The 27,184-nt window shown below is 42.8% G+C and overlaps 2 long non-coding RNA genes and 1 pseudogene across 12 annotated transcripts; 1 reads left to right on the top strand and 2 right to left on the bottom strand.

Annotated features, from left to right (window-relative positions):
- Positions 1-697: 697 nt before the first annotated feature.
- LOC123060107 (uncharacterized) lies at positions 698-8,522 on the bottom strand. Of its 5 annotated transcripts, XR_006427769.1 has the most exons (10): positions 7,934-8,521; positions 7,529-7,808; positions 7,117-7,306; positions 6,917-7,007; positions 6,435-6,812; positions 6,277-6,324; positions 6,131-6,180; positions 4,067-4,175; positions 3,300-3,455; positions 1,254-2,105 (listed from the first exon to the last, which is right to left on the bottom strand). It is a non-coding gene; the product is annotated as an uncharacterized lncRNA (long non-coding RNA). The 5 variants fall into 5 exon arrangements; XR_006427767.1 differs by lacking the exons at positions 1,254-2,105; positions 3,300-3,455 and adding an exon at positions 698-956 and having other exon boundaries at positions 7,934-8,519; XR_006427768.1 differs by lacking the exon at positions 3,300-3,455 and having other exon boundaries at positions 7,518-7,808; positions 7,934-8,522.
- LOC123060108 (uncharacterized) lies at positions 1,542-26,968 on the top strand. 7 transcript variants are annotated; one of them, XR_006427772.1, is made up of 6 exons: positions 1,542-1,829; positions 1,953-2,648; positions 3,022-3,099; positions 4,709-4,850; positions 21,786-21,935; positions 22,052-22,179. It is a non-coding gene; the product is annotated as an uncharacterized lncRNA (long non-coding RNA). The 7 variants fall into 7 exon arrangements; XR_006427771.1 differs by having other exon boundaries at positions 21,786-21,958; positions 22,052-22,174; XR_006427775.1 differs by lacking the exons at positions 21,786-21,935; positions 22,052-22,179 and adding an exon at positions 26,906-26,968.
- LOC123060105 (putative disease resistance protein RGA4) lies at positions 9,738-17,178 on the bottom strand (annotated as a pseudogene).
- Positions 26,969-27,184: the final 216 nt, after the last annotated feature.

Below are 27,184 nucleotides of genomic sequence, written 5' to 3'. Positions count from 1 at the left end.
CCACAACATCATGAATTTCCAAAAGAGTCTATTTGAGATTACAGATAGTGATTGAAGCAGTAGGGTCCAAGGTAGCGCGATCATGGATGGTTCAAGGTAGATCGATCATGGATTTTGTTTGATGTAACACACACTTCGTCTGATAATGTGAGAAGCTTGTTTGTGATCTTTACATTTACCTTTTGATCTTCCTAGAAGTGATTGGCATTGCTAAATCTCAGTCTGACTAAGATTTAACTAAGTCTCAGTCGATGCTATATTAGTGGGATCTTATGTGAAGATTTGTGCAAAAAAATAGTTTTTTTTCTTTTTCGAATGTTATGTCACTTGACTGAGAATTGGTTAAGTCTCAGTCGATTGAGACCTAACCACACCCAAGTGCCATATGCTCTCTGTGTTCTATGAACCCAATGGCTTGAGCAACTGCATGATTTATTGTTGCGATCCCATTCTTAGATATGGTGCTTGATAGCGCAGTTCGTCCCGAACTCCCGATGAAACGCATAGATCCTCTTTTATGGGGTAAAACTCAACTACTAACATATATCCACCCTGCTCAAGCCTAAGTGTGAAGTAGACTGGTTTAGGGAGGTCAAGCTTTTCAACATGAAATCGGCCAAAAACTTGACAGCCCACCAGCTCCCTAGGGATTACTATGAAATAGTGGACCCATAGACCCGCTGAATCCATGTGCACATTGAAAAGAAAATCCATAATTTACTTGATTTGGTTGTGGGTAAACACATATGGTAACAAATTTAACGTCCTTAGATAAATAAATAAACAGTGAGATCTATGTTGTCTCCATGTTCTTAGAGGTCTATCCAGAATCATACAATCCGTTGGAATTTGTGTTGTTTCTGTCATCTTCAAGTCTCAGTTTTTTATATCATCGCCATTCAATCTCGAGTCCACTAAATGATAGCTAGTTTTGTTCTGAAATCTGGCATATGATCCTGTAAAGTAATAGCCAGAGTTAGTTTTGAAATAATGATACAACATAAAATAAGTTAATGATACACAACAAAAAATACTTGTGTAGAAGTGTCAAACAAAATACCTCCAGTGAAGTATTCCTTAAAATTTAACGTCCATGGACCGCAAGATAACTTACATAATTACGGAACTTAAACATATTACATAATTTCTTTTATCATTTTTATAGATAGTTATATAATATAGTTTTAAAGTTATCAAATGGTCATGACTGTAACAAGCCCTGAAAAAAGAAAAATCGCACCCACACAGGTGAATGAGGCACGTCTGATAAAATATAATGGATTGTTTGGAAGAAATAATCGATTCTTTTTATTTGTAGAAGATAAAGAAAATTTGTTTGGGTCCAGCCGTCCAGAATCCATTCCCACCGCCTACGAATCCATTCCCACTAATTGACAAGCTCTTGTCACTTCCTAATACAGTAGTACTGAAAAACCAGCAGTCATCCTCTCCACCGCCCGTCACATCTCCCCCATTCCCCATTTCTCCCATCACCAGCTCCCTCCCTCCATAGCCGGCGGTCAGCGAGATTCACAGCCACTGATCCCCCCTCCTCATGTCGAATCTGGCCGCAGAAGTGGCCGAGAAGGCCCTCGAGCTCGGCATGCTCGCGCCAGCGCGCTCTAGGCTCCATCGGAGGCGGACGCGGAGGCGCAGGACTCCACGCCTCTCCTCTGCCCTGCTCCTTCTTCGAATCCAGTCGCCTAAGTGCTCGAGGAGGCGCTCGAGCTTGGCATGCTCGTCGGCGACACCGGGCCCCTCCCTCCTCCTGTTGCCTCGCCGCCGCCATGAGCCCCTCCACCCTCTCCTGTGTGATTGTACAGCTCCAGGTAAGTCTCTCTCTCCGACCCGACCGCCTGATGCAAGCTTTGTTGACGAGGAGAGAAAAAACAATCCCCCAACTGGTGATAAGATGGGTGCTGATGTACTTCATACGATTTCTTCCTTTCCAGGCAGTCTGTTGGCACAATGAATAATGTCTGCTCTTCGACTGGAGCAGTTCTTCCCTGTTGGTAATCAGAGGATACATGCTACTAATTCTTCAACTGAAATTAATTTTCAGTTTGATCCAAGAGCAAATCATGAACCTCAAGTTTTCTTAGCACCTATGCCAAAGAGAAGAAGGTTAGTTTCTTTCAAGAATGAAAGAACTGGTACCAAAGGAACTGCTGTCAGTAAAAGACATTATGGGAAGCAAGCTGACACCCCACCGCAACCTGTGCCTAAAGCAAATGAAGCAAGTGCAGGGGCCAACCCTTTTCTATGGAGCACAATTTCAAGCTCATCAACCAACATAACCTTTGGCACTAATAGCAATCGCACATATTGTGGACAGCTTCACAATGTGTCCCTCACTGAGAAATCACCATGAATGTTCCCTTTCAAGTCACTTCATAAGTTGTTCTGTTATTGGGCTTTGTTAGATAAGCTGATTTAACTGAGTATTATTCTGCTCTAGATTGTTGCTTCTGGTTGTGAGTGAATCTAAGAGTTAACATGGTACAATATCTTCTCGAAGATGATGTATTCCTTCATAAAAAAGGATGTTGGAGAAGTTATTATTGAAGAGGAGTTCAGTCTCATGTGATTCTCAAGAGCTAAAATGGAACAAGAAGTGCAGGCCTCTCATGTCTACACTAACTAATCAGGTAGCATATGCAAAATTTTAAGCATACTACATTCAGATATGACAATTGAATATAAAAACTGGCAATAATGTACAGTACACTATTTCTAAGAATTTCTGCATTAGAGGCTTGTTGCTTCAGTTCTACAATCAGTCAGTTGTTAATTTGTTGTTTTATAACTAATTCAGTAAGAGATCTTTTTCCCAGTTGGCCAGATTATCTGCCGATGATATGATCGCAGTGAATAATATGTGTTGCCTATGTTCTCATGAAATTTGAAATACGTAAAGTAACCCGTTGCGTTATTTTACATGTGTATTAGTTCTTCCAAACATATAGCCTTTAAATACTTATATTACAGTACAAGTTATTCACTCAATTCTACAATTTTCAGAAAAAACGTGGTATCAGAAAAGGGCGAATAGGGGAAGAATCAACATAGATATTGTCCCGGTTTTATCCCGTCCTGGAGGTATAATTTTTTTATCTGATTAATGATGGCAACAAATGTTTGACATTATTCATACTGTTATGAAATGAACTTTTCTGCATGCAGCAATTGTAAATGTCTTTGAGATTCCAAGATAATATATCTTCATCATTCTTTCATTATTCCCAAGTTACATTTTTATGCATTATTCTCCATTAGTTCTGATTTACCTGTCATCTCACCTCATTTTGTCAACTACTCGTTTGTCGTATATATAGAACCCTCATGGTTGGTCTGTTGGTTTGAGTTATTTTGTCCCCAATCTTCGGTCCTATCATCTAATTTCTTGATTCGATTACTGCGTTTGTCTTGGCTACCACTTCAGCACAAACATTTATCTGATGGTGGTCAAATTCAACAATGTTAGCAATTACTCTCTGGACTACTGAAACTTAACCTCCTTAAAGCATGGACCAGACCTGCTCCTAGGTGCAAGCTTTGTTAGTCGAGCAAGTGCAAAAAAACTATCAAAAGATAATCTCATGCTTAATCCAATGGAACATAAATAATCTAGCGAGATCCAAGTATGAAAGGAAGTAATTCAACATTATCACCTATTTCTTTAAATTTGCATGCCACAAAAGCAAAATCTTATTTCTTTAATCCACCATTTCCTTTAATACTTGAAACTGGAAATGAAATTCCATGAATGCTTTATTGAAGAACAACTACGATTGATTCTTAAGAAATGTGCAGGTACATATGCCAGAACTACACTTACTATTTCTTATTACCATATCCTTCATTCACGAAAAAAATCCCTACATAAGATTGACCCAGCCAAATGACTAACAAACATGTAGCCATGGCCAATACTGCATGAATTGGCCATGAACTTCTCAGCACAAACTCTATCTATTTCACACTTCTCCTCTGTTCTCGTTTGGACTCTATAAATTAAAATATCACACATGCATATGCAAAGCCAGTGGAAGCAAAGAGAACTTACATTGGAAGGAGGCACAATGAATCTGAAGCACGCTCCAGAAGCAACTGCAAGCCGACGGAGCGAACAATAGCAGCTTGGACCGATGGAAGATGACGAAAAAAGCAGAGGCCTACAGGAGGCAAAATGCAGCAGTCAGGGAGCGGGTAAATCCAAAACATAGCAAATAATGGTGATGGAGACACGTCAGCCAAATGGTTCCATGGCAAGTCAACCCAAAGTGCGGCAACAACAAAGAACCAGCGGAGCTGCAGCAGAGAAGAGAGGCAAAAATGAAAGCAAGAAGAAACCCAAATCATTGCAAAGAAAACGGGGTACTAAAAGCCTAGTCTGTTCAGAAAAGCTTTCTGGGTGTGTACGACATGTATATATTTAATAAAGTGTATATGCACATAAGCATGACTACCAACAACCAACAACATATGAGGATTTGACAAATGTGGGATACCATAGCCATTTTTAAAATTTGCATATCTTTGTGCATATACTTAATACCTCGATGACACTATATCCAGACTACTTGAGAAAGTAAATAATCAAACGACACTAACAGAGAAGTTGTAGAGTTCTACCGTTTCCACTTTACAATCTCAATAAAACAATATAGTTGTTCTGCAAGTAATTACATGACATGATGGTCTACAGCTACAAGAAGGCTGGGTGAAGTCTACGATGGGTTCTTTTCCAAGCAAAGAGAAGGCTGAGGCGACTCTGGTCTACAGCTACAAGAACGCCATCAGCAGGTTCGGGACGAAGCTCACGCCCGCGCAAGTCGCCGTGTTGAGGAGTGAGTTCCCCTCTTGCTGTTATGCTCTGCTCTCACAGTCAACTGAATCCCTTTAGTTAGCAATAAAACTACAGTTGCAAGAGTTTTTTTAATTGCATGAGGAACAGTAGATGGTCAACTAAGGCAAACCCATAGTATAACCGTTAAGATCAGGTTGGTGATTTTAGTCGATCTGTTGTCAATAGTGAGGTCAATGCAAGGCCTACTCTCATGGTTAATATGCTAATTCTTGACACCAGAAAACCAAGAAAGGTGTACCATGAGCAAGGATCGACATTATAAATGTATACACTATTATGTATAAATGGCCAACGGCTCCAGCAACTATAGCAATTAAACCGTGAGCACCAGGGCATTAAGTAAAAAGGCAAATAAATAGTTACTGAACCTAGCCTTGTTATGATACCTATTCAAACTAAATGAAGTACAAAATATATAGATAGCAAATTTACCGAAAGTAGAACGCACACAACCGCTTGAACAGCTCTAGCAGCCCGTGAGATGCAAATCAGGATACCTCACAAAATATTCTAAGTATGCATTGATCAATATCTATGCAAAGCAAACAAAGGAGGTTTCTACACTATGGATCAGAAATATTCACTGTTTAACTTGTTCAGGCCAAATCCATTGCCAAGACTCCTCAGATGTATTCCTTAATTAAAAGTTCCATATGTTCAGAAAATAAAGTATAATACCATCAACTCCAGTTTCATAAACTGTTATTGGAACATATGTACAATTTTGTAACTGAGTATACAGACCAGTGCTAACCACATATAGTTGTTTAGTCCGAGCTAAAATATACCCATGTTAACAGTTTTGTACATGGGTAGTTTGGATATTTAATCTCAACAGGACAACATCACATTTTATCCAAAGTACAACAGGCAAAGCTTGAATCTAACTATCATAAGAAAATACACAAACCGATCTAGCATAAATAATTTGGCTCGGTGTATCCATGTTAACAACTGATTAACGGAATATATTGGGTTGGGGTACCAAGGCTAATTAGTTACGTGATTCCTAATCAGGACGCCTACTCACGTGTGACCATCTGTAGCATTTCTTTAAACATGGTCTTTGCTTCAATAATGTCAATCTACAAAGCATTCACAATACGGAAAGGTAAATAAAATGCAGCTTCCATCAGGAAAATGCACAGAATAATTAGCATCAATCAAGGGAAGCCAAACCAAGCAGGGAACATCACAAACAGAACAGAGCCATATAAGTAAATGTGAATGGAGGAAGTAAAAGCAAAGAGAGAGGAGCACCTCGGCTAGATTCGAGGAAATCGTGTTCCACTCCTAGGCTCCTAGCGCTCCTGTAGCCGACCCCTCGTCCGTGAGATGAAGCAACATAAATTGGGTTTAGAAAGCAACAGAATCACACTAACATATAGTATAGGAAGATGTGTTACCTTCCTAACAAAAATATCGATGCTTGTCGATTTAGTTCCTAACCACATCTTGTTAAGAAAAACATAAATTAAGAAATCAAAATCAGGTTTTCAAAGAACCTATGAAATCAAGAGGAAAAACTGGGAGGAAGAAGATGGCAAGGCCAAAGATGTGCAACCTAGATGGGGGGTGAGGGGCGAGGATCGCCGAGCAGCGGTCAGTAGTGATGGTCGACTCCACTCCACTGCAACTTGAGCGCTGCCTTGTTGCACCTTCCCCATGTCCGTCCTCACGCACAGCAACACCGGATCGGTAACATAGGGAGCCGTTGTCTTGCAACTAAGGAAACCATTGAATGACACTGAAAAAGAATCATGAGTCTGCAGACTCAGGGGCTTACTGCGCTTCATCAAGAATAACAATTGAGCCAATGATATCAATGTCCATTGCTCTCCTGACAATTGGACTAATTAGGTTGCTATATGGGCAGAAAATCAATTGTGCTGCTTTTGCCATGCATGGTTTGTGCAGCAAAATATGGACATCCTGTAAATAACTAAAAAGAAAGGTGGCATTAGAATAGATTTCAGAATTCAGTGGTGGCATAGTGTGTGCCTCAGGATTCATGGAAAATCTATGTAAACAAAGAGATAGACAAACCTTTGACTTGTGTTCCGACCCTAGGAAGATCCTCAATATCAGGAACTTCATAGCAGCCATCGGTCCGAAGGGATGGACGATGACTCAGTTTCTGTACATTCCCGCCAATACATGTTTCTCCTCGCATTATTAGTAGGGAAAGGGGGAAATTTGCTCAAGGTTAAATATGTTTTCGCGTGAAAGAAGCTAGGAAAACTCACTTGAATTCTGGGCATCCTTGAACTTTGTCATCTAGAAGCTTCTTGCTGATGGAGAAAAGGTCTCACTAAATGGTTTACAATGAAGAACCCAAATGATTAGTAAATATATGTGTCTTGTATGTCACAATTCCTCGTCAATTGGCTCAGCCATGCATACGGTCTTATTGATGCAATAGTGCTTCCTTGAGGCCTGCATTGCATGATTACTGACTGGTTAAACTACATGCATTTTAAATTCGGAATATTGGAGCCTCCCCCCCCCCCTCAACACCCACTACTACATGATGATTAAATACATGGCTTGGCGTCAGTTTTGCCACTTCTACTTAACATTGGTTGAATAATTCATTTCCTTTTCTGAATGAGAAAAAAAGAGGCAGGAGGTGCACTGAGATGAGAACATGTTAGCTACCAAGATGGCCATCGTCTTGCACAGCTCCATGACCACCTGGGTTATCTGACAGTGCGTCCTCCCACAACCGATAGACAATGGAACCAAGAAACTAATCAGGATTTTTTGAAGGGAAATGAAATCAATCAGGATTCATCTAATCGATTCAAGACAAGCAGCCAAGAAACCTGGCTGGCAAGATTGCCCCATCATTTCAGTTCATTTGAGAGCAGATCTTACGTGATGTAGTAGATGGTCGGCGCATTCTTCTTCTTGGCAGCCGCCGCCTTCTCCGGGATGTCTGAACATCAAGAACCGGGACACCCATGGGAATGAGCAAACCAATCCAGAACGAGCAGGAGCGCCTCCTCAATCCAAGAACCAGTGAGAGAGATGCGGGAAAGAGAAGAGGGAAAGTAGTAGTACCAGTAGTGGGCTGCTGCCGGGTGTTGCCAGGGATGAAGGCGTCGTCGTGGAGGAGGGGGGTTGGCGGCTGGGGCGTACCGAGCTGGGCAGTGGCGCTGCCAGGCCAGCGCGACGCAAAGGAGGGAGAGCGACCTGCCGGTGCCGGCGGGCGACTCGAGCAGCGCGTGGGAGCGGCCCTAGCGGTAGCTGCGGTCGAGCGTGGCGATGATGCGGCCCATGAAGGCCAGCTGCGCCCCGCGGCCGCCGGGGTGGCAGCAAAGTCGCCGTCGTCGTGGGGCGCAGATGGTTGGCGGTGCGGCTTGAGAAGTGAAGGGGAGGAGGACGTGCAAGGCGGTGGATGAGAAAAGAGGCGAGTGGGTGGAGGCGCGGGGCTCGAGGGAGGAAGGGGATTGGAGGCTAGGGTTTTCACCGCGCACTCCGCACGTCGGGTTTTCTCGTACCCAGAACAGGAGACAAACTCACTTCATTGCTTGGGCCTACACTCAATGAGTCCCACATGTCATTGACTCCTAATGGAATTGGCTATGTGCAACCAGAACGAACGGCCCAACGACTGCCAGCGGTAAAAACAGTACGATGGTGAAACGATCGCTCGATCCAGAATCGCTAGCGCTCTCAGGTGCCCTGGTTAGGCGGGTACTCTAGCAGTCTTTATATGTTAGATAGATTGCCTTTGCAGGCCGTTACTAAGGGGCATCTCCTCCCGAGAAGCTGATAGGTCCGTCTGTTCATCGCAGATAACCATCAGCGAGACATGTTACAGATACAATTGACAAACCAAGCCACAAGCCAGTACGGTTAACTTTTGAGAAATGAATCAAGCAGTCACAGCTTGGTGCTATCAAGACCAGGCTGTGGAACAAGCCAGTATGGTGTATTTGATCGGGGCTATCAAGGCCAGGCTGTGGAACGGCCTAATATATACTCCCTCCGTTCCAAATTAGATGACTCAACTTTGTACTAAAGTAGTACAAAGTTGAGTCATCTAATTTAGAACGGAGGGAGTACGAACGAACGCCTCTCCCTTGCTGACATCCACATTGCATATCATTGCTCAGCAAGTGCAGACAGCCTCTTTCCACATTGCCTTTGTCCCTCTGTTTCATCCCCCCAGAATTCAAATACACCTTCAGAATTTCAAAAGCATGCTTTCAGCCAGGATGCCCCGATTGAATTGCTCAGTCTCTCAGCCATGGAGTTCGACAAAAAGCTTCAAAACAGTGCAAACCGAGATGCTTTCTACCAAGAGGGGCAAACGTTTCACACCTCAACCATGCATCGCATTGCACTAATCAAGTTCAAAAAAGATAGTACTCTACTGAAGAGCATTGCATTGCACTATCAAATTAATATACTAGTATTAATTGCTATGGCAAAGCTGGTGTACTAGCAGCTTCCGCGGTCTCCTAGATCTTCTTTCAGCTCCGTTGCAGTAGGGAACAGCTTCATACTTTCACACTAGATCTTCACCCACTGAGATAGCTGCTTCAAAATGCTGTTGAGCGCCTCTGCGGTAGTCCTCTTCCGCCCTTTGCACAACTCGGCAACAACGACCTTCATCGCATTGCGCACATCTTCGCCGTGTTCACTCCGCAGCTGTGTCAGTTTATAATCATAGTCGTCGTCCACCGCTCCCTACAGTAGTCATGGTATATACGGCTATTGCTGGTTTTGAAATCTAGTCAAACAATCCTTCCCACAATGTAATCTGGCGATACGTCTCACATTCAGTGTGGCAAAACCTCAGGCCCAAGTTCATAAACAAAGCAAAATGAAGTTCATCACTTCCATTCAAAGAATAAAATTGTGCCAAAACGAAATCCATTGATGAAATTAAAACAAACGAAACCATGCCACGCAGGGCCAGACTCGAGTTCAGGAATACATAAGTGACACAGCACCACACAGGCCGGAGGTTCCGTGCAGCAAAGCCTTCTGACCCATATTCAGAAATAAGCAAAAGGAAATTTGATAGTACAATATTTCCAGGGCACATGCCCAAAGGAAAACAGGGCGATTCCTTCACAAGCTCGCTACACATCCATCATGGTTTTTGCACGTCTTCAGCATTGACAGGCTTCCAACATCTTCATCGTGGTACTATGTCTGATGATTTGCCCGTCGAAGCGAACCACGCCATCAGTCCTCCACCACACGAAATGTATTGTTCAGTTAATGTTTTCCTGTGGGCAAAGCAAGAACAAAATCACAAACAAGTTGGTACAGTTGTACATGCTGAGATCTAGCATGAGCTACAATTTTGTAGGCTTGCACTAGTCACAAACAGAACTGGGGTACAATTTGTCTAAATAAGAGGTGGGGTCAGTATGCAGTGTTCATATACACCTTGCGTCATCTAACGCCACGTGTAGACATCCAGGTCTTCACCATGAAGTCGCTGGTGCTGCTCCTGAAGCTCAGGCACCCAGCGTGAAGAGACCTCTTGCATATCCTCGCCCAGCCACAACTGTTGCAAACTGTCTAGCCCCTCTACATGGCTTAAGTTTGGACAACCACCTACACGCAGCTCTGTCACTTGAGGGAGGTTGCAGATCCTCTCAAGGCCTTCACAATACCCAATAAGGACCTCAAAGAGGACTGGGCGGTCCTCCATGGCCTTCAAGTTGTTTAGTCCTCTTAAACTGAGTTCCTTCAAGCAGGGGGTGTCCTTTCCAAGTTGTTGCGGGAGATCCCTCAGCTTCGGGCAACCGTGAAGTTGCAATTTCAACAAACGGGGCAGCAATCGCACCCTTGCAGGTTGGGCATCCTCTTTTCGGATCTCAGCAGCTCCATCCTCTCCGCTTACATCAGCAACAACAACTTCTTCCTCAAAAAAAGACCACTCCTCCCAGTTGGGCATATCTGCGAAGATCAACGATTCAAGTTTTGGGAAGGCAACAAACTCATTACATACATGATCACCCTTCTTGCAACCAACAAATTCAGGTCCAACCTTGGTAACTGCATGCGCTCCATCAATTCTCAGATATTTCAAGTTGGGTAGCTGCCAGATCGGTGGAAGTTCCACACATCTCGTACATTTCTGAGTCTCAGGTGTATTAATGAAGACAAATAGGTGGTACCAAACCAAGTGGGATACTGCTGACCAAAGAATTGTAAAATACATAAGAATTCCAGGTTGTGCGGAGGTATTAGCTGCTCAAAGACCTTCTCAGTATTACCAACATCTTCTTCTGAATATGACCCCTCTCCACTTTCAGTCCACTCTAGTGTTAGTTTTCGTAGGTGTCTTTTGTCCGTAAGCACTGCATTTCTACTGCTGTGAGCTGCTCTTTCCAATTTAACAAGACAAAGATACCTCATCTGCGACAAAGAAGACAACTCTTCCAACTTCCATCCATCTTGTACAACGGCACTATCACTTCCAACACCAACAGGATAATCTCTCAAACAAGTAAGGAACTTCAATTTCCCTATGCCTTTTGGAACCTGATTTATTTCTGTGCCAAAAAGATCAAGACATCTTAAACTGCACAAGAGGGTCATTGCCAAAGGAAGACTGCAGATTATCACACCATCTCAAGCTCAGTACTTGAAGGTTCTTTAGGGAGCCAATGGATTCCGGAAGACAAGATATGCCAGTATAATCCAGATTAAGTAGACGTAGATGTATCAATTTTCCTATATAGTCTGGAATGCTTTGCACAAGTGTGTAATTCAGTACAAAAACACGAAGAAGAAGAAATCTCTTGAACAATGTATCCTCAGTTCTCTGTGGACCACAAACAGTTAGGAAAGTCCTCACCTTAAATTCCACCTTATCCTTGCTAGGCAACACTAATATATCCTTCTTAGCCGCGACAGCAGTAACACGTCGCAGTTTTGACATATTTTCACTCCTTAATGATTCAACATCTCCAACAAAACATTCTTCTCTTGATATATTTAAAGCAAGCTGTCTTAAGAGGTCATGCATTTTGCATTCAGCCTGGTCAAAACTTATCATTTCTGGCTGGAGGAGATTCCGGTGAATTAGCTCGTGGTAGTACTCTTCTGCTATGTCTTCTATTAGTTAACCTTGCTGCTCCTCGATGAAGCCTTCAGCAATCCATAACCAGGTAACTTCATCACGTTCAATGACAGAATCTTCAACATACAAAGCACAATAAAGGAAACACTGCTTCAAACGATGCGGTAACTCATCATAGCTAAGATACAAAGCCTCTTCTATTTCATCCAAGAGGATGCTCTCAGATCCAACATATTTGATCAAATACTTTCTCCACTCATTCTCCGTTAGATCTCTACTTGCCAAGGCACTAGCAGTAACCTTGATTGCAAGAGGAAGGCAACCACATTTACGAACAATCTCAATCCCCGTATTTCTTAAATTCTGCACTTCTTTCTCTTCATCAATGTTCATGCTCCTCCAAAGTAGCTCCCATCCCACCTCCACTGACATGAGATCAACTTGATGGGTATGGTCTACACATATTCTCTTTGTAATTTGATCATCTCGTGTGGTCACCAATATTATTCCGGCAGTTGTTTCATTCAATGCAGGTCTTAGTAAATCCGTCCACACATTGGAATGCCACACATCATCCAGAACCAAAAAGAAACTCTTTCCTTCAATTGTTTCTGCAAGCTTCCTCTGCAGCTCTTCTATGGTTTCACCTTGCTCATGATGCACACCAATATTCCGAAGAACCTCTTTCAGAAGATTTACTTCATTGTAGTCTCGTGAAACACAAATCCATGCATGCATCTTGAAGCTTCCTTTTATTTTTTGGTCATTGTATATTTTCTGCGCTAGTGTTGTCTTTTCAACTCCTCCGGTTCCAACAATACCAATCTTGTAGGACTTGTATTCCTTGTGTGCAAGAACTAATTCCACCAACTTCTTGCTGGAATACATTACCTCCTTTCCCACAAGGTTGGGCTCAACAAGGTTGGAGCTTCTTATCAGTTTGGATGATGGACTATTTCTTGTAGGCTGTATACTAGTGTTGAATGTTAAGAACATCTTGTCCTTTGAAATGTTCTCTATCTTTTTGTTGAGGCTTCTAATCCGAACAGCGACATCACGACGTGACCAGATGTTACAAAAGCAAGAGGAAACTGAAAGGCCTGCACATGTAGCTGACGCTTGATGGTGATGAAGGATCATCAGGAAGTAGCTTGCTTCCTTTACATCTAGCCACATCTAGGATTTCATCAACATCATATATAACATCTCTCAGTTGGCCAAGCCAATTGTTTACTGCTAGCTCTTGTGTCCTCCTTTTCTCAGCATCATATATGCAACATTGTATCAGTTCTACTCGTCGCAGGACTTGTCTGAGCTCTTCTTCCACCCCAAGGATTAGTATGGCCTCATCTGTAATGATATTTTGCAACTTACTGGTACATGATCTAAGCAAAGATTCAAGTATGGCCGCCATGGATCAGACAAACTCAGCAAGGGAGATCCACAAAAAACACCCAGGTGATTTGTTTCAGTGAATGGAAACTGAAGGCTGGAAATGAATGCATAAAATGTGTCAGCATGCTTTCCAAATGAGCAAGTCTCCAAAATCTATACAGGCATAAAAGAGTCCATGAGTACAAATACAGATACAGTACCCTGAATAGGGCCACATATTGAGGTCTGAATCCCTGAGCTGGCACTCTGTCATTTCGTTGTTTGTGCTTGCAAATTTACATGTGTTTTCATTCTGAATGTTAAAATGGTTTTCAAGTTTGCTTGGGTCACTGAATGGCAGCTGCATATAGAAGCATACATACTGAACCAGGGAAAATGTTGCATTAAGTTAATAACAACAAGTAGTGCATAGAAGCCATATATTTGTTTGCCTTACCCATCTTATTCCTGATCGGTTTCCCACATGCTAGCCTAGAATATTTGCTAATTTATTCCATCGTAGTTACAAAACTAAGATAGCAAGTCTTTACCTTACAAACCACTCTTCCAACAAGGAAAACCCACTGATAGTAAGAACCAATAGTGCTCATCTTGAAGATGCAATTTGCTCCAATGGTCATCCAATTGCTATTCTTAAAATCTCACAATGCTAAAAGGAAAACAGAGGAAAGAGAATGTGATTGCTGCTGCTACACCCGCAATATGAAGAAAATACAAGATTATGGATCAACTAGTGAACAAATGGAGTTACATGCACCCACTGTGTTACAGATCCAGAAGTGCAGAGCAGTGCGGTTGAATATATATAACTGAAAGCAGATGTATGTTAGCACGAACCAGTTCCTGCCTATACAGAACCACATCAATCGATGGTGATCAGTGGGGTAAACTGATCAGAGTTCTGCAAGGGGACCATCAGGAAAGGAAGGACAAACACAAGCGACCAAGAAGAAACTTGCTCTGCAGTAGAGTAGAGGTATACATACGTAAGTACAGTGATTAACTAGAGAAGGAGAATGGAACGAGCAAAATCAACAAATATACCTGTGTACAGACCGATGAGAGTGCTGCAAGAGGAGATCTGAGTTAGCAACTTAGCATGAACAGGATCACTTCAATCATCAGTGCTGCAAGAGGAGATCTGCGCGTGCAGTAGAGTAGAGGAGTATGAACGCTGATTAACTGAAGAAGAAGAAGAAGAAGAAGAAGAAGAAGAAGAATGGAACCAACAAAATCTTGAGATTTCTAAGGTTTCCTTACCAGATCCAATCGGAGCATACTGGAGCCGTCCCCCATCCTCTGAAAAATGCACTTCAGGCTGTGGCTATGACTGCTCTCTCCACTCCAGTATAGTGTCGGCCTCAAAGTAGCAATAATTCATGTGCCAAGACATGAGCTGGCCCACTGGCCATTACTACTTTCATCTTGTCATGTCATGTCACACCTCTGTAGCTACTGGCCCCATTGACTAGCTGTACTGTTGAACTGTTGGTCTTGTTCAGATTAGCTCATCTTTTTCAGCAGCTCATGCAAAGTTTTAAAAACGTAAGGTTCAGCACTTGCTGTTCAGAGATACGGATCAAAATTATTATGCAGGCCTACAGCATCACCATGCTTTCCAAGAAACACGCAGGTCCAAACTAGTCATCGCAAAGCATGTTTAAATGCATAAACAGTCTCATCCAAAAAATAAGTGGAGATATATAGAACTATTTATATCCAATAATAACACAAGCTGTAAAAGAAACTTTCAGTAGTACAAAATCTCTAAAATTTCTACCCCATAGGAAAACCTGGGGATTCAAACCTTTTTTTTATCAATACCAAGCTATACTTGGATTACCCTGTGACACATGTGGATGTGGTAAGCAATCTAAACTATTTGAAAAGTTATACTTCGATGATTGTACTGCAATACCAAAGCGTCCAAGCTCTACTTCAATGCGGCCATCAACATAAAAGCACCCAGCTGCTGGCCATCTGTACCTGCTCTGTTTTCCTCTCATGAGTCTCATCAGCCATGGCCTTTAACCGTTCACCGGAAAAATACGCAATGCCACATGCATACTGAGAGTGGGCATTTTCAGTTTTAAAACTAGAATCTTCAAAATAATCAAAATTATTACTGACAGAAGCTTATGCTAGATTCTCTACCAACTCTGCTCTAGCTACTACTTCCTCCAATCCAAAATAAGTGTCATTGTTTTAGTTCAAATTCTGATTGTCAAATAGTAAATCATATTATTATTCAAAAATGCAGTTATTCATCCATGACATTACTTTCAATATTAACCCTCTACTGCATTAACAATAATCAACATTAACACAGTTTCAGAAATAAAGACATTTTCGTCATTGATCCATTAATCTCTTCCTAATTACGTATAAAAATATATAAAAACATCCAGGCAGGAACATCAAAAGGGTGTCATAATAAAAGGACCCATACCTCGAAAGATGCATTACAACTTATACATGAGAAAACCAACTAATAGCCAATTTTTTGGAAGTTCTTTCGGATCTATCATAGTTTAGGAAGCTGCTACAGCCACAACCCCACACACCTGAATCAACCTGACAACCTCCTTTATCTGAAAATCCTTTTGGCCCTGCTCTTTTATCTGAAAAATAATTCCTGAATAATCCAATAGCACATCATATAAATCAAATAACTTCCCCACAAAAAAATCAAATTAGACTATTTTATTTTGCAAGAGAGCTAACCATGGAAAGTATGTAATCACAAAAAGTCCTTTTTTTGCGGGTGATAATCACGTAAAGTCCAACACAGAAAGAAGAGAAGAAGCAAAAACTAGTCTCGACGAGTCTCCATCAACTCACTTCCCGACAACATCCGCCAAGGGAGGATGCAAACCAACACCATATATTATGATTAGCGAGATGTACGGCAGAATCTGCACATACCACAATTGCCAGTACAAATCACCTAAAAGAGATTTGCGACACAGTTCACAAAACCACTGACTTGTTTGATCACAGTTAGTCCAAGCAATCAAGTAAGTTCAACTTGGGGCTAGAGGATAAGAAGAGAACACTTGTGAAGAATACTTAAGAGATGTGCATTAGCTAGCTAGTTGTGACCCCTGATTCTCGTGAACAACCTAGCAGCCCACTGGGACAGCCTTCTCTTCAGTGTGAAGCCGACCACGATGCCAACAGCACGCAAGTCGACAGAGACTGCAATGCAGATTACCAAACGAATGTTAGTTGCAAGGAGCACAAGAAGCATCAAGGTTAGTGTTACAGATATATATGGACAAAATGTAACAATTGCAGCCTAAATCTAGAAATGAAGACTAGAAAGATGATGCCAAATGTGGAAAACATGGGAGCATTTAACTCTTTAACCCAGATGCATCAATCTATTTGGCATCTTGGTGGACATATGCAGCTTTGCTCAGCAGCTGAAGACCACTCTCAACATTGCCTCGGCTCCTAACCCAGCTTTCATGCTCAACGTATGAACTAGGGAATTTCAGTAAAACAAAGGATTCAGCGCCATATGAGCAGCACATGGCGAATTCAGCGCCAAATCGAAGGAGTTGGCGAGCATAAACATAAACAAGAGGTCCGGCCGAGGGTGGAGGGCACATACCCTGATGCCCTCCCTGGGCACGAGCACTTGGTCGGAGAAGGGGGCGGCGGCGGCGAAGCCGAAGCGTGAGGATGCGGAGGAGGAGTTGGCCATGTCCTCGCGCCTCCGCGGATCCGGTGTGCTCCCGACTCCGCCGGCTAGTCGGGGTTCAGCGGCGAGCGGCGAAGAGGAACGGAAGCCGCACCTCGTCTGCGGGGAATTCTTTTGAGATGTCTACAGCGGAGACTTTTGAGACCAAGGTTGAGACAGAGACGACATTCTGGCAGGTGGGACCGCCATGCTCCTACTTGTCTTTAATTTTTATTTTTATTTTTCTGAGGGGATTTTATTGTTTTTCTTAATAAATTCCTTTACGACATGTGTCAAATGGTTCCAAGGCAAGGAACAAGAGTGACACGACACGGCCATTAAATTCACTGTTTTTCCTTTCCAAAAATTCTTCCAATATACTCCCTCCGTTCCTAAATACTTGTCTTTCTAAAGATTTCAATAAGTGACTACATACGGCGCAAAATGAATGAATCTACACTTTAAAATATGTCTACATATATCCATATATTGAGTTCATTTGAAATGCCTAGAAAGACAAGTATTTGGGAACGGAAGGAGTATTAATAAGACGTAACAGGGGTTCAGACATCCGTATCCATATGTATAAAAGGTACAAAAAAGATTATAATCACATCTTTTTTTTCGAGGGATTACAATCAAATCTACTGATCACCTGGCAACAATTACAAACATCGGAGAAAGCCGAAGACGCATCAATGCATGATCGTCATCGCCCCTACCTAATGTCCACCATAACAGTTCCGAGTAAAAAACTAACGGATCCACTCAACTAGTATATGTGCCTACTATAGTATGTGCAACACTTTTTATTTCCCTTGTTGAAATACTATAGTACTACTAGTACAATGCCCGTACGTTGCTACGGGCCTTTTAACATTAATCTAATCCTACGTAAATTTATGGTGCGGAGGAGACGTATCAGACAACGCCCATCACATTCAAAAACAAAGCGTCGAGGTAAATTTACATTGCACATTTACGTCAATTGGTCAACATGCTTGCCTTGACTTCAGGAATGCCTCCGGCTGATGAAGGTCGCCAGGTAGGGTTACGCTAATAGAAATATTTTGATTAGAAATCGATAGAAACTTTATGAAAAATAACGCCTAGCTTGGAGCCTTGGACTTGCAAAGCCAGAGACGTGGTCCACGTCCATGGGCGAGGAAGGGAATCGTAGGAAAAATTGGATACACATATTAGTATTTCAGGTCTGCCCAATACATAGTGTTCCTGATATTTTGGATATTTTACGCCAAGTTTCTTACTAAACACAACAGGCCTCTCGCAATCTAAGAGGCTTCTTTGGTTTTGGGTGGTTCAACAAGAGGTATTGCTTCAACACGTTGTTTCCCAGTTGAAGCTCTCTTCTTCCGACTGTCTAGATAGGGGCTAGAATATATTGAGAGATAAGAATAAATGCTAATAGTAAATAGAACAAAATCGTAGTTAATCCAACAAGTTTCTTGGCAAAATTTCTGATCACAAAAACGGAAAATTCATGTTGTGCGATTACAGCGGCAGTACACATAGGAGTGACTCCATTCTGAAGCATCTGCCTAATACGGGGGCAAGATGTGAAATTACATCAATATACTTGCAAACATAAGACAGAGCACAGACTTCATATCTTTGCTATCGGCTAGAGTTTCAGCTCCGATCCCTAAGTTAATATTCACATCTTCTCAGTAATAATGCAGTTATGCCCAACTTCTGGTGACACAAGGATCATGGACTGATTACAGGTCACGATTACAACATGAACACAAGAGCAAGTATACACATGCCAAAAGACAGAATATGCGTTGACTGAATAACCTGCATGGAAGGCATTAGCACTACATTAATGTCCCTAAAATCTACACCAAAAATGTAGCAAAAATCATGACAATTAGAATATATTGCAAAACAGAATGCCAAAGACAGTTCAGTATATATTACCAATGCAACTCAATTATCAACAAAATGAGCTAACTAATTTAACTGGGCAAAAATGGATTTGATTGTGGTAACCAGTTAGAACACAAGGTAACAGTGTCTCACGTGCTTGAGGCTGGTGCGGGGTAGGTTGGACCTAGCGAAGGACTGGATCCATCGGTGCGATTTATGCAGCCATATCTATCTGCAAGGGCGAACGGCGAGATGGTCATAGAAGAAGCATTAGAGCAACAAAAGTCCTCGTGAACCTTTGGTTCTGTGGAGGGCAGGTAAAAGTAAAATTTTATTCCAAAATTATTTGATAACAAGTTAAGTTTGAATGTGAAATTTGAGATTACAACAGTACAAAAAATAACTATGAAATGCTGAGGATCATCTCCCTTCAGAAATGTCATTAATTAAGAATGCTAAAAAGATCATCACAAATTACCTGAAGGCCTTATCTCTGCTGTAAAGAGATGATTATAGGGGTACTTATACAAAGACAATGTCTTCTCCTCAAAGTGCACGGCGAACACGGAATTGCTGCCTTTAGTCTGTCCTAATTTTGCCATGCACCCCATGTCTGATTATCCACAAGAGCTCTGACAAACAACGAATCAGCGGGACCATGAAACAGAAGGACAATAAATTTACGAGGAAGGTAATTTTCTGTTATTGGCAAAACATTTGATAATCAACACCAACCACTACTTTGTCGCGCATCTACTACCAAAATCGCAGCTTCTCTTATAGATCATAAGTGTGTGTGTGCGCGCGTGTGTGCGTGCGCGTGTGCGTGCGTGTGTGCGCATGCACGTGCGTGCGTGCGTGTGTGTGCGCGTGTGTGTGTGAGAGATATCTCTAAATCGAATAAACCTCCAAGTATGCAATTCATGAGCACAAAACAGAAATTATAGTTCGGTATCTCTAAAAAATGAGGCGAGAGGAGAGAAATCATGACTCATCTCACCCAACAACAAGGTGGAAACTGCAACCCAAGAAAAAGATGCCCTTCCCTCTCTCGGTGAAGAGCATGCATGCCTTCAGGAGGTGCCGACCTCAATCTCCTTCCTTCCTTGGATGTGCTATCTAAGTACAAATTCCAGAAAAAAAAATACAAATCATCCAAAGGAGATTACTTTCCAGTAGTCAGGGGCCGCAAAATGCAGCCATGACACACCTATTATACACATGCATTCACCTTTAAGAGTGACTAATCAGTAATCACTAAAAGGGAGTAGGAAATAAACAAAATACTCGTATTACTGTTAAGAGGTAAATAAAACATATCATTTTTTAGGCTTTTGCAACCAGTGGCAAGAAACAAATACATGTGCATCCTACTGCTGATTCCTCACAATAATAACCTACTTGATCAACACTGGTACAAAAATAAATATTATATAAACGAACTAATCTTGAAAAATGGTAGTTGGATTAAGAAGCAATTAATTTGAAGAGACCAAGAATATTTGTGGAGATGGAAAAATGACTCCTCGTTGGCGTTCCAGCAAATAGGCTGTGAGCAACTCATTCTGCTACAGAATAAAAGAAATTACGGAGCTAACCAACGTGCAAGATTGATTTCTATAAAACAGATTCACTTATATGCAATGGCATATGAGTGGTGGCAGGGTTATCTCACCACGGAAAAGGATTCTGAATCCCATCTCGCCGCAGAGTCCACACACCACAGCTCGCTGCAAAGGCTATCTCGGCGCCTGCCTCAAAGACACGAAGCAGGGGCGCTTGGAGCGGCCGGCATGGAGTTGACGAGCACGTGGCCACGTGCTCGAAGGCTTGTTCTCCTCTCCGGGATCAGTCTGGAGTAGTGTGAACCTCAGAGGAAGATCCCATTGTTGTTCGGGCTCAGGGAGCTTTTCGAGGAGCGTAAATAATGGAGCAGCAGCTATAATGATTGGTCCTCACCGTCCACCACCTCTTCATCCGACTTTCCGGGTGGGCCGAGATTGTGGTACGATGGTGGCCGAGGCTGAACGCTGCGAAGCCTACCTTCGAACCACCATGTGGTTGCGCCCACCCGCCACTGCTCACTGGTCTGCCGTGAACAACTGCCTTCCACACATACAAGCCAGCAGCAGCCAGCCAGTCGCCGTCGAAACCGCTGCTCACCATGCGTGATTAGAATATGAACGGAAGAGACCTAGGAGTGGGCTAAAAGAAAAGGAAAATTACATTGGTGCAAAAAGAAAAATTACCTCACTGCCTTTGCCGTGGAGCAACAATGTGGCGTGCTGGTGCGATCGGTATAATCTCACACAAAATCTTACTTGAAAACAACATCTCTGGTAAAATCTCCACATCATTGACCTCATCGGGTTTCAAGTATATGTTTCTCTCCTGGCATATACTCTATTAAATTAAGATGAATGAGCATCAACCACTCTAGCTAGTCTCAAGTAAAAGAATGAAACATTACTTCTGAAAGAACTACAAAAGAATGGTGTGCAGGAGCTTACTTCAAAACAACATCTCTGGTATAATGTCCATTGAAATAGCCATCTATTGAGTTTCCTTGATGACTCCTAGCAAGAATCAGTGCAAGATTGTTGGCCACTAAAAATTAGGTACGCAACATTCAAGTAGAGACCAAAAAGTATCAAAACACCTACCAGAAGTCATGCAACCTTCAACCATGACAAAGGAACACCCTTTCACTAAGACCGCATTTAATGGACTAAAATTATTGATAATAGCTAGGTCTTACCATAAGCGATCTGCTGTCAAATATTTTGCACTCTTATGTTGTCAATTATCAAGATAAAACGTCTCTAGACAGTCATTTCTACAAAACCCACCAAGTGACATTATAAAGAGCACTGCAAGTGATGCTCCAACAGGTAGCCAATGGATAAACCTACACCTGCCAGGGCACCTTGGGTGCTAGCTAGTCTTGCTTCAGAAAAGGTAATGGTTTCAAGAATCAAGTGAATGGATCGTCCAAGGCTGAGAGCATTTTCTTTGCTGCGGCATCTGAAGAAAAATGTGGGGTAAGAAAATTCAATCAGACAACGTAAGAACTGTAAAAACACAACATCTCTTAGTTCTGCACAGATCAATGCTTTATATATCTAAGTGGTTCGTTATGTTTCTGACAAAATTTCAGATTCAACCAAAGCAAGTACAAGGCATATAGCTGCATTTGATCCAATTATCAAATTCAGTCGTATTTTCTAAAATATGAAGGCTTGCAAAAGTGTGAGCCGTTGAGGCAGCTGATGAATTATATGATTCGTTATATGATAAATTAAGTTAATTTTTGTATGAATCACCGTGATTCTACCTACCATTCTATTAGTAATGTGATTTCCTTTATCCGTTGAACTCACACCTCATGTAGACATTAGTGTCGAGGAATGTGAGAAACAAAATCCTAGAACAAAAGTACAATCATGTGCCTTTTAATTCCTACAACAATTATCCGATTTGCAAGAGAATAGTTTCTCCTCAGATCACACAACTCCTGCATAATAACAGAACCATATTTATCAATCTTCAAGTCGATGACCTGAAGCAAATTAGTGGTAGCAGTGTCAATGAGTTTTGATCAAGGAATATATGTCTATATACTTGAAGCAAACAAAACAAAAATATATTCAGTTTAAGGAGTTTAGCTATCACCTCATTAATTTGACCTCAACTTCTTTGGTGCTATAGCACATGTTTTCGCCAACAAGTGTTGTGAGGTGAATGTATTGAGATCAAGTAGTTTTAGTGCCATGGATAACCATTAATGGCCAACAATCTGGTGCAAAAACAACTCAACAAAATGTTTAGATCATACTTTTATATATGAATTATTAAGAGGGCTATTACTATGTACTACCTGTGTATTGTGGAAAAAAAATGTTCAGATCATTTTACCTTTAAGACCGCTGTAATCTGCTCTAATCTGCTATACACTCTGATAGTTTCGAATAAAGTTCAGTAGGCATAAGCCCGCCGTAGTTCCCTGTCAAGAAAAAAAGTGTGTTGGCAATGGAATCTTATCAAAACTGTAAAGTAAAACACACACCACTGAAGAAATCAATCTTTAAGAAAGAAAAAATAGTACCTTAGTAAATACAGCTATCACTGAAAAGTAGTTCCCAAGTATAAGTGATGGCCAGGCATCATTTATTTACAACGCGCCATCATATTGACAAGTAGCGGAAAATATAAATCAAGTCGCTGCCGACTCTGTATGGAGAAAATATCAGATATAGCCTGCTCTTATGGATTTGAAGCATCCCATATTAAGTGTAAGCGCCATTTGCTGAAGGACTATTCGCAGAACAGAAGATTTCAATACTATGGGAATATTATATTGCATAGCTGACCATCTAATTATTCGGAAATCTATAATTCTAGAAGCACAATGAATTCAAGAATATTAACACCGTGCCGAATGCTGAAAACTTTTGTTGACCAATGACCACCAACATGTTTTCAGAAAATTGTGCCACAAGCAGTATATGAAAATACAATGGTAGTTTCTCGACCTGCTATGTGTATGGCACACAAGTTCATACCATTTTACTAAGTTGACAATGTTCACATAGTTTAGGCATCAAGACCGAATGGTAAAGTAACTGAAACAAAGACAAACTGAAAGGCTTCACAAAGTTCTGTTGTCAGTTTTGATCAGGAAATGATAGACAAAGAAGCTTGGAGCCTTTTGAGCCGACTAAAATTACTTAAATACTTTACCATAAGGTCCATAAGAACTTGAAATCAGGTAAATGTGGATTTGTTTTTTTCAGATGGCAGATGTGAAATTTAGTGGGAAAGAGAGCACACATGTACATGTGAGGCCAGGCACAGCACTTTCTGTAACATATCCCCACTATCTAGATTATCATACTACAAGCATTTCACAAATTGTTAAACAACCATACAAAGAAACAGAGATATGCCCCCGCACACAGTACACTCCCCTTGAGAAAACTATAAAAAAGGGTCTTTCCGTCCTATGTGTTGACTCGCTTAAACTAATCAGCATTAGATGAGAATTAGATGGACTGCATGTAATCAAGCTAATTTCTTCGGAATTCAACTATGCGACGTGTGGTTGGATCACATATACTGTGCCTTGTGGATATGTCAAGCGAATCATCAACAACATACAACAAACAGAACAACACAATTCATCTACTCACCAAAGTGACAGACATTGATCACCGAGATTGAAAAATCATCAGAGATACACACTAAAAGGGACAACAAAAACAAGCACCAATTGGCATACATATTTGACGCACCTCTGCCTTTGATCTGCATGTATGTGGCGCACATGACGCCCACCGAAAGTTTGGCGAAGTTCCTATAGACAAAGGGGAAGCAAAGAGTAGGCCCAATTTAAGCGATTTCAAGAGGAAATTCATCATTTATTACTTTTTCTGATGGAGCGAGACTCAAAAGAACAAAATCTTGCACTCACTGTATCACGAGGTCGTGCGGATGCCATCTGCGGCGACCAACGCATCCACCTCCCGAAGCACCGCGCCTGGAGCGCGCCCATGTAGGCGGTCGCATCGTAGCCCGCGTCCCTACTGGCGTCGAGCGCGAGGGAGACGGCGAGCTCGCCCCCTCCCTCCTCCGCTAGAGAGAGCTCGCCGGCGGTGGAGGCGAGGAGATGCTGGTCCTGGGCGGACTTGCCAGAGAGCAGGAGGAACGTGGTGGCGGCTGGGGCTCCGCCGCTGCTGCTATGCTCGGCTGCGGGAGCGGGAGCAGCGACCCGGCGCGCACATCGGTGGGGAGGCTGGCCAGTGCCAGCGGCGGCTCCAATCGGTCCTCAGCGGCGCCTAGATCATCTTCTCGGGGAGAAGCTAGCCACCGCATCAATTTGACGAGGTTGAGCGCTGAGTTCAAACTCCTCGGCGTCATTGATAGAGAGATGGACGAAGGTTTAGGGTGTAGGTGGACCTGATCCGCGGCAGCCTTCCTGAGATCGGCGGCACCCTCCCTAGGATCGGTGGAGGCGGAGGCGTGCGTGGGGTTGTGCGGCGGCCTCCCACAGATCGGTAGCGGCGGAGGTCCGTGGCGACCGGTGCAGGCGAGGCGAGCACGCGCCGGCGTGAAGGGAAGGCGGCGGGCGGGGCGAGGCAGGGATGGGTGGCGCAGGGGACGGCAGGTATGGGCGGCGGGGCTGTCCGGCGGCGTGGGTGTGCTGCGCAGGGGTCGCCAGGTGTGGCGGCGGCTGCGACTGGAGACGGGAGACGAGGTAGGGCTAGCGAGGGATTGACAGAGGGAGTCCATCGGTTCTATCGCCACCGTAAAACCAATGGAGGGGAGTTGGTGGACGGAACGAAAAAAAAATCTACGAAGGTTAACCTACAAAAAAAACCGGACGAAAGTGGTGGGACGAAAATTGACTGGCGGAGACTACCAACTGCTCCATTAGGAGTAGAGATTAGGTACTACCTCTATTCACTTTTATAAAACATTTTAGACATTTGAACATTGTTCAAAATAGTACAAAGCAACATGTCTGGAACGTCTTGAAAACAAACGGAGGGAGTATAAAAGTATATAGTTACAATACTTGGACAGTTGGACTAAACAAACAACGCAACTTATAGTACTATACAGTAGGAGTATTACTAGTATTATTTAGTTGTACCTCATTTTTCTTTTAGAAATGGAGGAGGACCCCCGGCCTTTGCATCTGGACAATGCATGCAACCACTTCATTAATTATTCATATAAAACCTTACAAAGTCATACACCAGTAAGACTAAAGCCACCGACTAAACAACATCTGCCGCTACTCCTATTTAGTTGATGAAGGGATGTTGATAGTCTGGGCCTAATACCAAACAGACCTCGCAGCTAAACCTAACATCTAAGACCTGAGGTCCCAACCAGGACGCCTGTCGGGTATGGAGCACCCACCAGTCCGGCGCACTCCTCAACCAGGACACCTGCCGGGTATGAGGCCGCCGTAGCCACCTCCCACCACTCCATCTTCAGTACTGTACTGCTGGATCTACCTTGCCCGGTCTAGCTGCCGTCGACGCCACCACGGCGCCAGACAACGCCATCATCCTGCACGTATCCATCCACACGCGGCCGTTGCCGAAACTCTGCAGCGCCATGCCGCCGGGATCCGTTGTCGGCCTTGCGGTAGATGAAACACCGCTCATCATCGTCCCCTCCAGCCAGCTCCTGCTCCAAAACGATGCCCTCAGGAGGGAGCACGACAGAAGGCGATGTCATCGTTCGATCCGATAGACCCAGATCTAGGGTTTCCCTCAGAACATCCCGACCATGTTGACACAGTTTGCAACGACGATGCCTCAACAGGGGGCGTCGGAGACGCCGTCATCGTCCGCCATGACCGAAGTCGGCGCGATTTTCACCAGTAATAGCGCCACCACGATCTCGCCGCTGACTGGATCTGAGCACACCACTAGTAGAAAAAGGATCAAATATGAGACACATTAGTCCCGGTTTGTAACAGAACCGGCACTAATGTGTCCATTAGTGCCGGTTCCAACGGCTAGGCGGGAGGAGCTCTTTAGTACCGGTTCGTGGCAAACCTTTAGCACCGGTTCATGCCACGAACCGGTACTAAAGAGTGTGGTGGCAGGATGTTGTCAGAGTGGGGCCCCTCCAGCACCTTTAGTACCGGTTCGTGACACTAACCAGTACTAAAGGTCGTCCTATATAAACCCTTCGTCCACCCGCACTTTGTTCTTCCCCCTTTCCCCTCTCCCTCTCCTCTGTTCTTCCCTTCTTCTTCTCGAGTTCATCACCAATTTTGCCCAAAATTTGTCAAGATTTGCAGGCCCCCATCCATTCAAATGATTACAAAGGTTAGCAACTTTGTCCTTTCATCTCTTATTGCTAGATTAGCTCTTGCATTGGTTTATATATAGTGATTAATTGTGGGTTTTAGTAATTTGGGAGGAATTATATGTGGTAGTATTTGATTTATATGCAAATTGAGGTCAAAATAACACTTAGTTTGCATATGTAGGTGTGGTTTACTTAGTGCCTTCTAAATCTCCGTCGTAACCACCGTCAATCGCCCGCACCGTCCCGTCGCCGGCACCACCTTGTGGTGAGCCTCTTGTTCATGAAATTTTATATAAAAAATTGATGTTTGTGTGATTTGGATATATAGTTACTCGTATAATTATCTTACCCGTACGTTGTTTGTTATACATAGTGCCATGGTTTTGATATCCGTCCCCGTCGGCCCTCGTCCTTGTTATGATTCGGATGTGGTATATTCTCTTTTAAAACTATTTGTTGC

This window comes from Triticum aestivum, chromosome 3A, assembly GCF_018294505.1.
Source record: "Triticum aestivum cultivar Chinese Spring chromosome 3A, IWGSC CS RefSeq v2.1, whole genome shotgun sequence".
Classification (NCBI taxonomy): Eukaryota; Viridiplantae; Streptophyta; class Magnoliopsida; order Poales; family Poaceae; genus Triticum; species Triticum aestivum.
The sequence above is the reverse complement of the archived record's forward strand: the minus strand, read 5'-3'. Positions and strand labels throughout refer to the sequence as shown.